Source organism: Oncorhynchus masou, chromosome 16, assembly GCF_036934945.1.
Source record: "Oncorhynchus masou masou isolate Uvic2021 chromosome 16, UVic_Omas_1.1, whole genome shotgun sequence".
Classification (NCBI taxonomy): Eukaryota; Metazoa; Chordata; class Actinopteri; order Salmoniformes; family Salmonidae; genus Oncorhynchus; species Oncorhynchus masou.
Genome location: NC_088227.1, coordinates 38424614 through 38434315, shown reverse-complemented (window position 1 = coordinate 38434315; position 9702 = coordinate 38424614). Strand labels below are relative to the sequence as shown.

At 42.4% G+C, this 9702-nt stretch overlaps 1 pseudogene; it reads right to left on the bottom strand.

Annotated features, from left to right (window-relative positions):
- Positions 1-201: 201 nt before the first annotated feature.
- Positions 202-693, bottom strand: LOC135557314 (putative uncharacterized protein DDB_G0271982; annotated as a pseudogene).
- Positions 694-9702: the final 9009 nt, after the last annotated feature.

Sequence of the window (9702 nt, the reverse complement as noted above, 5' to 3'; positions counted from 1 at the left end):
TCTCTCTATTCTCTCCTCTCTCATTCTCTCTATTCTCTCCTTCTCTCTATCTCTCCTTCTCTCTATTCTCTCCTTCTCCCTCTCTCTCTCATTCTCTCTATTCTCTCCTCTCTCTCATTCTCTCTATTCTCTCCTCTCTCTCTCTCTCTCTCTCTCTCTATTCTCACCTTCGATATCTCTCTCTCTCTATTCTCTCATTCTCTCTCTCTCTACTCTCCTTCTCTCTCTCTCTCTCTCTCCTTCTCTCTATTCTCTCCTTCTCTTTCTCTCTCCCTCTCTCTCTCTCTCTCTCTCTCTCTCTCTCACTCTCTCTCTATTCTCTCCTCTCTCTCTCTCTCTCTCTCTCTCTCTCTCCATATTTTGCTTAATCTCCCTCCCTCTCTCTCTCTCTCTCTCTCTCTTTCTCTCTCTCTCTCTTCATCTCTCTCTCTCTTTTCTTCATCTCTTTCTCTCTTCTTCATCTCTCTCTCTCTCTTTCTCTCTTCATCTCTCTCTTCTTCATTTCTTTCTCTCTTCTTCATCTCTCTCTCTCTCTCTTATTCCTCTCTCTCCCTCTCTCTCCATCTTTTGCTTCATCTCCCTCTCTCTCTCTCTCTCTCTCTCTCTCTTCTTCATCTCTTTCTCTCTTCTTCATCTCTCATTCTCTCTCTCACTCTCTCTCTCTCTCTCTCTCTTCATCTCTCTCTTACGCTCTCGCTTTCTTCATCTCTCTCTCTTCTTCATCTCTCTCACTTCATCTCATCCTGTCTAATCCCTATCCCCCAAACCAGGTTTATGAGTCTCTCTGTTTTATCAGGGGGTGGGAGATTTATCATTTCAATCTCATTTCAATAAATAAAATAATCTCTCTTCTCCTGTATGTGACAGCAGCTAATGGTATTTTGTCATCGAGGAGAAGAGAAACTTTGCAGATATACAATGCACTTGCTCAAATGCTAGGCATAACGTAGCCGTTAGTAAACAAAAGCATGGGAAGTTTGGTCTGCAGGGTTCTTGTTAGATCGTAAAGCATTTATATGTATCAAGATAGAAACTGTAGGAGAGCATTCATATTAAAAAAAGCACAGTGTGGTGAGTGAGTGACATGGTAGCTGTTCAATAACAGTGTGAACAGCCCAGTCCACCTGGCCGTGTTGCTGCTCCAGTTTCAACTGTTCTGCCTTATCATTATTGGACCATGCTGGTCATTTATGAACATTTGAACATCTTGGCCATGTTCTGTTATAATCTCCACCCGGCACAGCCAGAAGAGGACTAGCCGCCCCTCATAGCCTGGTTCCTCTCTAGGTTTCTTCCTAGGTTTTGGCCTTTCTAGGGAGTTTTTCCTAGCCACCGTGCTTCTACACCTGCATTGCTTGCTGTTTTGAATTGAACAGATCAAGTCGGTGTGACCAGTGAATATGCTTTTATGCTAACATGCTACAGGCATAGCATAGGCCTAAATTTGCAAGCTACAACTATTTACTGTAAGTGGTCAAAGGTTAAACACAGGAGTTTGTGACCCAGTTATTAATTAATGAATGGAATCATTTTTTATTACATTTGGTTTGGCCCTATGCCAAAACACGAACCTCCTCTTGTACCTCAGTCACATCTACACCTGTTTTTATTTATCCTCCAAGATATGCTCTTAAAACGCAAGGACTGTCAGGTCTCTCCTCACACAGTCGTATGTAGTAGAACAGAACAAGATGAGCCATCAAAACCACCGAGCGTTTTATTTTAATTGCGTTCTCCCTTTATTCCTTCCCTCCTTTCATTCCCTCCACCTTTCTTAGTTTTTTTTTTTTACCTCCAGAAGCAAATCAAGAGAAAATGCAAAAGGAGTGACAGGAAAACAATTGTGTTTCAAATTGATCTCCCAGTAGAATATGTTCACTTCCTTAACCTGACATCCCTCTCTCTCTTTCTCCCTCTTCACATGGCAGAGGGAATGAAAGAGAGGGATGAATGTAGGGAGAGAAAGGAGGAGAGGGATAGAGAGAGATAAAGATAGATGGGGTGATAGAGGGAGGTAGGAAGAGAGAGAAAAAGGAAGAGAAAGACAGGAAGAGAGGGAGCACGAGAGAGAGAGAGAGAGAGAGAGAGAGAGAGAGAGAGAGAGAGAGAGAGAGACCGTCCCAGTCCCTCTCCTCATCCTTTTGAATATATGTTTTCTGTTTATCATTAGCTGACTGGGTGCTTCATCACTCGGTGAAAATCCCTATCTGCTGAACATAAGGCAGGCAGACAGCAGGGAATCAATCTTTTGTGCTTGGCCAGATAAACACAGGACACAATCAGAGAGGGGAGAGAAGAGAGAGGGAAGACAGAGAGAGCAGAGGAGGAGAAGAGGGGAGCGAAGGAGGGAGGGATGGAGCAGGCAGGCCTTGAGGATCGGGAAGGGGGTACGGTGGGAAGAAGGGACTTGCGGTCGCCGACGGTGATGGATGACGGAAGTGAAAGTGTCAAGATGGCATTATGCAAATGAGGGAGGCATCCGAGCATCGCCCCGGTGATTATAGAGAGATGGGGAGGAGCAGCCTGTGGTCCCCTTGGCATCACCATTAGGAGATAGGGGAAGGGAAGCCATCATGGCTGGTTGTTCTGCTGTTGAGGGAGAGAGAGAGAGAGAGAGAGAGAGAGAGAGAGAGGAGGGAAGAGAGGGGGAGAGAAGAAGAGAGGGAGAGAAAGGGACAGGGAAAGGGAGAGAGAGAGATACAGAGCTGTCTTGAGGAGGAGAGAAAGAAAGTAGGAGGACAGTGGGAGAGAAGAGGGGAGGAAAGGATGTCTGAAGTCTGAATAACATTCCCTCCCTCCCCTTCTTCCAAAAAAAGGAGACAAGGTCTAGAAGGACAATGAGAGCGACCCATGTAATTTATTATACTCTTTAGGAGGGGGGTTGGATTGAGGACAGTGACTGTGTGGAATGATAGAGACAGACCATTGATATAACAAGGGGGTTGGATTGTGGACAGTGACTGTGTGGAATGATAGAGACAGACCATTGATATAACAAGGATAAATAATTAACTTCAAATAGTTAATAAACTAGTGAGGGATAAAAACTGTTGCTCTTATGTTTCCAACAAATCAAAACTGCCAGTATAATCAGTACGATTCTTCCACAACAAAGCAACCACAGAGTATGACAACATCCACCCCTGTTCTGTCTCTATACAGACATTCAGACTCTCTTCCACCCCTGTTCTGTCTCTATACAGACATTCAGACTCTCTTCCACCCCTGTTCTGTCTCTATACAGACATTCAGACTCACATCCACCCCAGTTCTGTCTCTATACAGACATTCAGACTCTCTTCCACCCCTGTTCTGTCTCTATACAGACATTCAGACTCTCTTCCACCCCTGTTCTGTCTCTATACAGACATTCAGACTCACATCCACCCCTGTTCTGTCTCTATACAGACATTCAGACTCTCTTCCACCCCTGTTCTGTCTCTATACAGACATTCAGACTCACATCCACCCCTGTTCTGTCTCTATACAGACATTCAGACTCTCTTCCACCCCTGTTCTGTCTCTATTCAGACATTCAGACTCACATCCACCCCTGTTCTGTCTCTATACAGACATTCAGACTCTCTTCCACCCCTGTTCTGTCTCTATACAGACATTCAGACTCTCTTCCACCCCTGTTCTGTCTCTATACAGACATTCAGACTCACATCCACCCCTGTTCTGTCTCCATACAGACATTCAGACTCACATCCACCCCTGTTCTGTCTCTATACAGACATTCAGACTCTCTTCCACCCCTGTTCTGTCTCTATACAGACATTCAGACTCTCTTCCACCCCTGTTCTGTCTCTATACAGACATTCAGACTCACATCCACCCCTGTTCTGTCTCCATACAGACATTCAGACTCACATCCACCCCTGTTCTGTCTCTATTCAGACATTCAGACTCACATCCACCCCTGTTCTGTCTCTATACAGACATTCAGACTCACATCCACCCCTGTTCTGTCTCTATACAGACATTCAGACTCTCTTCCACCCCTGTTCTGTCTCTATACAGACATTCAGACTCACATCCACCCCTGTTCTGTCTCTATTCAGACATTCAGACTCACATCCCTGGACCATAGGGCCCAGTCCCTGTAGAACCATGAGGGTTGTAGTGAGCAGAAGACCCTAGGGCCCAGTCCCTGTAGAACCATGAGGGTTGTAGTGAGCAGAAGACCCTAGGGCCCAGTCCCTGTAGAACCATGAGGGTTGTAGTGAGCGGAAGACCCTAGGGCCCAGTCCCTGTAGAACCATGAGGGTTGTTGTGAGTGGAAGACCCTAGGGCCCAGTCCCTGTAGAACCATGAGGGTTGTAGTGAGTGGATGATCCTAGGGCCCAGTCCCTGTAGAACCATGAGGGTTGTAGTGAGCGGAAGACCCTAGGACCCAGTCCCTGTAGAACCATGAGGGTTGTAGTTAGGTAGTGAGAGGGAGGATAGTACTTTAGGGAGCCATAGGGGGGTTCGGGTCTATGTCCCAACAGTCTGTGTAGAACCATTACAAGGAAGATTGAATGGAGACATGGAGATATGGAGATATGAAGATAAGAGGATATGGAGACATGAAGACATGGAGACATGGAGACATGAAGACATGGAGACATGGAGACATGGAGACATGAAGACAAGGAGACAAGAAGACATGAAGACATGGATACATGAAGACATGGAGACATGAAGACATGACATGGAGACATGGAGACATGGAGACATGAAGACAAGGAGACAAGAAGACATGAAGACATGGAGACATGAATATATGGAGACATGAACACATGGAGACATGAAGACATGAATATATGGAGGCATGGAGACATGGAGACCTGAAGACATGAATATATGGAGACATGGAGACATGAATACATGAATATATGGAGACATGAAGACATGAAGACATGAAGACATTAATAAATGGAGACATGGACACATGAAGACATGAATATATGGAGACATGGAGACATGAAGACATGGAGACACGGAGACATGAAGACATTAAGACATTAATATATGAAGACATGGAGACATGGAGACATGGAGACATGAAGAAATGACATGGAGACATGGAGACATGGAGACATGAAGACAATGAGACAAGAAGACATGAGGACATGGAGACATGAATATATGGAGACATGGAGACATGAACACATGGAGACATGAAGACATTAATATATGGAGACATGGAGACATGAAGACATGAATATATGAAGACATGGAGACATGAATATATGGAGACATGGAGACATGAAGACATGAATATATGGAGACATGAATATATGGAGACATGAAGACATGAAGACATGAAGACATTAATATATGGAGACATGGAGACATGAAGACATGAATATATGAAGACATGGAGACATGAATATATGGAGACATGGAGACATGAAGACATTAATATATGGAGACATGGAGACATGGAGACATGGAGACATGGAGACATGAAGACATGAATACATGAAGACATGAATACAATGAGACATAGAGACATTAATATATGGAGACATGGAGACATGAAGACATGAATATATGGAGACATGGAGACATGAATACATGAATATATGGAGACATGAAGACATGGAGACATGAAGACATGAATATATGGAGATATGGAGACATGAAGACATGGAGACATGGAGACATGGAGACATGGAGACATGGAGACATGAAGACATGAATATATGAAGACATGAAGATATGGAGACATGGAAACATGAAGACAAGGAGACATGAAGACATGAATACATAAAGACATGGAGACATTAATATATGGAGACATGGAGACATGGAGAAATGAAGACATTAATATATGGAGACATGGAGACATGGAGACATGAATATATGGAGACATGGAGACATGAAGACATGAATATATGGAGACATGGAGACATGGAGACAAGGAGACAAGGAGATATGAAGACATGGAGACATTGAGACAAGAAGAACATTTAGGCATGAATATATGGAGACATGAAGACATGGGATTCATGAAGACATGGAGGCATGAAGACATGAATAAATGGAGACATGGAGACATGGATACATGTAGACATGCATACATGGAGCCATGAAGACATTAATATATGGAGACATGAAGATATGAAGGCAAGAAGACATGGAGACATGAAGACATGGAGACATGGAGACATGGAGACATGGAGACATGAAGACATTAATATATGGAGACATGGAGACATGGAGACATGAAGACAGGGAGACATGGAGGTATGTAGACATGAAGACATGGAGACATGGAGACATGAAGACATGGAGACATAAAGACATGTAGACATGGATACATTGAGACATGAAGACATGAAAATGGAGGCATGGAGAAATGAAGACATGGAGACATGGAGACATGATGACATGGATACATGAAGATATGGAGACATGGAGACATGAAGACATGAAGACATGGAGACATGAAGACATGACATGGAGACATGGAGACATGGAGGCATGGAGACATGGAGACATGGAGGCATGGAGACTTGAAGACAAGGAGACATGAAGACATGGAGACGTGAAAATATGGAGACATGAAGACATGGAGACATGAAGACATGAATATAGGGAGACATGGAGACATGAAGACAGGAATATATGGAGACATGAAGATATGAAGACATGGAGACATGAAGACATGAATATATGGAGACATGAAGATATGGAGACATGAAGACTAGGAGACACGAAGACATGAATACATAAAGACATGGAGACATTAATATATGGAGACATGGAGACATGAAGATATGAAGACATGGAGACATGAAGACATGAATATATGGAGACATGAAGATATGGAGACATGAAGACTAGGAGACACGAAGACATGAATACATAAAGACATGGAGACATTAATATATGGAGACATGGAGACAATGAGAAATGAAGACATTAATATATGGAGACATGGAGACATGAGTATATGGAGACATGGAGACATGGAGACATGAAGACATGGAGACAAGAAGACATGAAGACATGAAGACATGGAGACATGAATGTATGGAGACATGGAGACATGAACACATGGAGACATGAAGACATTAATATATGGAGACATGGAGACATGAAGACATGAATATATGGAGACATGAATATATGGAGACATGGAGACATGAAGACATGAAGACATGAAGACATTAATATATGGAGACATGGAGACATGAAGACATGAATATATGGAGATATGGAGACATGAAGACATGAAGACATGGAGACATGGAGACATGAAGACATGAATATATGAAGACATGAAGATATGGAGACATGGAAACATGAAGACAAGGAGACATGAAGACATGAATACATAAAGACATGGAGACATGGAGACATGGAGAAATGAAAACATGAATACATAAAGACATGGAGACATTAATATATGGAGACATGGAGAAATGAAGACATGGATACATGAAGATATGGAGACATGGAGACATGAAGACATGGAGACATGAAGACATGGAGACATGAAGACATGGAGACATGAAGACATGACATGGAGACATGGAGACATGGAGACATGGAGACATGGAGACATGGAGACATGAAGACATGAAGACATGGACATGGAGGCATGGGGAAATGAAGACATGGATACATGAAGATATGGAGACATGGAGACATGAAGACATGGAGACATGGAGACATGAAGACATGACATTGAGACATGAAGACATGGAGACATGAAGACATGGAGACATGAAGACAAGGAGACAAGAAGACATGGATACATGAAGACATGGAGACATGAAGACATGAAGACATGGAAATGGAGGCATGGAGAAATGAAGACATGGATACATGAAGATATGGAGACATGGAGACATGAAGACATGGAGACATGAAGACATGGAGACATGAAGACATGACATTGAGACATGAAGACATGGAGACATGAAGATATGAATATATGGAGACATGGAGACATGGAGACATGAAGACATGAATATATGGAAACATGGAGACAGAAGACATGAATATATGAAGACATGAAGATATGGAGACATGGAAACATGAAGACAAGGAGACATGAAGACATGAATACATAAATACATGGAGACATTAATATATGGAGACATGGAGAAATGAAGACATGGATACATGAAGATATGGAGACATGGAGACATGAAGACATGGAGACATGAAGACATGGAGACTGGAAGACATGGAGACATGAAGACATGACATGGAGACATGGAGACATGAAGACAAGGAGACAAGAAGACATGGATACATGAAGACATGGAGACATGGAGACATGGAGACATGAAGACATGAAGACATGGAAATGGAGGCATGGAGAAATGAAGACATGGATACATGAAGATATGGAGACATCGAGACATGAAGACATGGAGACATGAAGACATGACATTGAGACATGAAGACATGGAGACATGAAGATATGAATATATGGAGACATGGAGACATGGAGACATGAAGACATGAATATATGGAAACATGGAGACAGAAGACATGAATATATGAAGACATGAAGATATGGAGACATGGAAACATGAAGACAAGGAGACATGAAGACATGAATACATAAAGACATGGAGACATTAATATATGGAGACATGGAGAAATGAAGACATGGATACATGAAGATATGGAGACATGGAGACATGAAGACATGGAGACATGAAGACATGGAGACAGGAAGACATGGAGACATGAAGACATGAAGACATGACATGGAGACATGGAGACATGAAGACAAGGAGACAAGAAGACATGGATACATGAAGACATGGAGACATGGAGACATGGAGACATGAAGACATGAAGACATGGAAATGGAGGCATGGAGAAATGAAGACATGGATACATGAAGATATGGAGACATCGAGACATGAAGACATGGAGACATGAAGACATGACATTGAGACATGAAGACATGGAGACATGAAGATATGAATATATGGAGACATGGAGACATGGAGACATGAAGACATTAATATATGGAGACAGGGAGACATGAAGACATGAATATATGGAAACATGGAGACATGAAGACATTGAGACATGAAGACATGACATGGAGACATGGAAACATGAAGACAAGGAGACATGAAGACATGAATATGTGGAGACATGGAGATTTGAATACATGAATATATGGAGACAGGGAGACATGAAGACATGAAGACATGACATGGAGACATGGAAACATGAAGACAAGGAGACATGAAGACAAGAATATATGGAGAAATGAAGACATTAATATCTGGAGACATGGAGACATGAATATATGGAGACATGGAGACATGAAGACATGGAGACATGAAGATATGGAGACATGGAGACAAGGAGACATAAAGACATGGAGACATGAAGACATGCATATATGGAAACATGGAGAAAAGGCGACATGAAGACATGGAGACATGAAGACATGAATATATGGAAACATGGAGACAAGGAGACATGAAGACATGGAGACATGAAGACATGAATATATGGAGACATGAAGACATGAATATCTGGAGACATGGAGACATGAATATATGGAGACATGGAGACATGGAGACAAGGAGACATGAAGACAAGAATATACGGAGACATGAAGACATGAATATCTGGAGACATGGAGACATGAATATATGGAGACGTGAAGACATGGAGACATGAAGATATGGAGACATGGAGACAAGGAGACATGAAGACATGGAGACA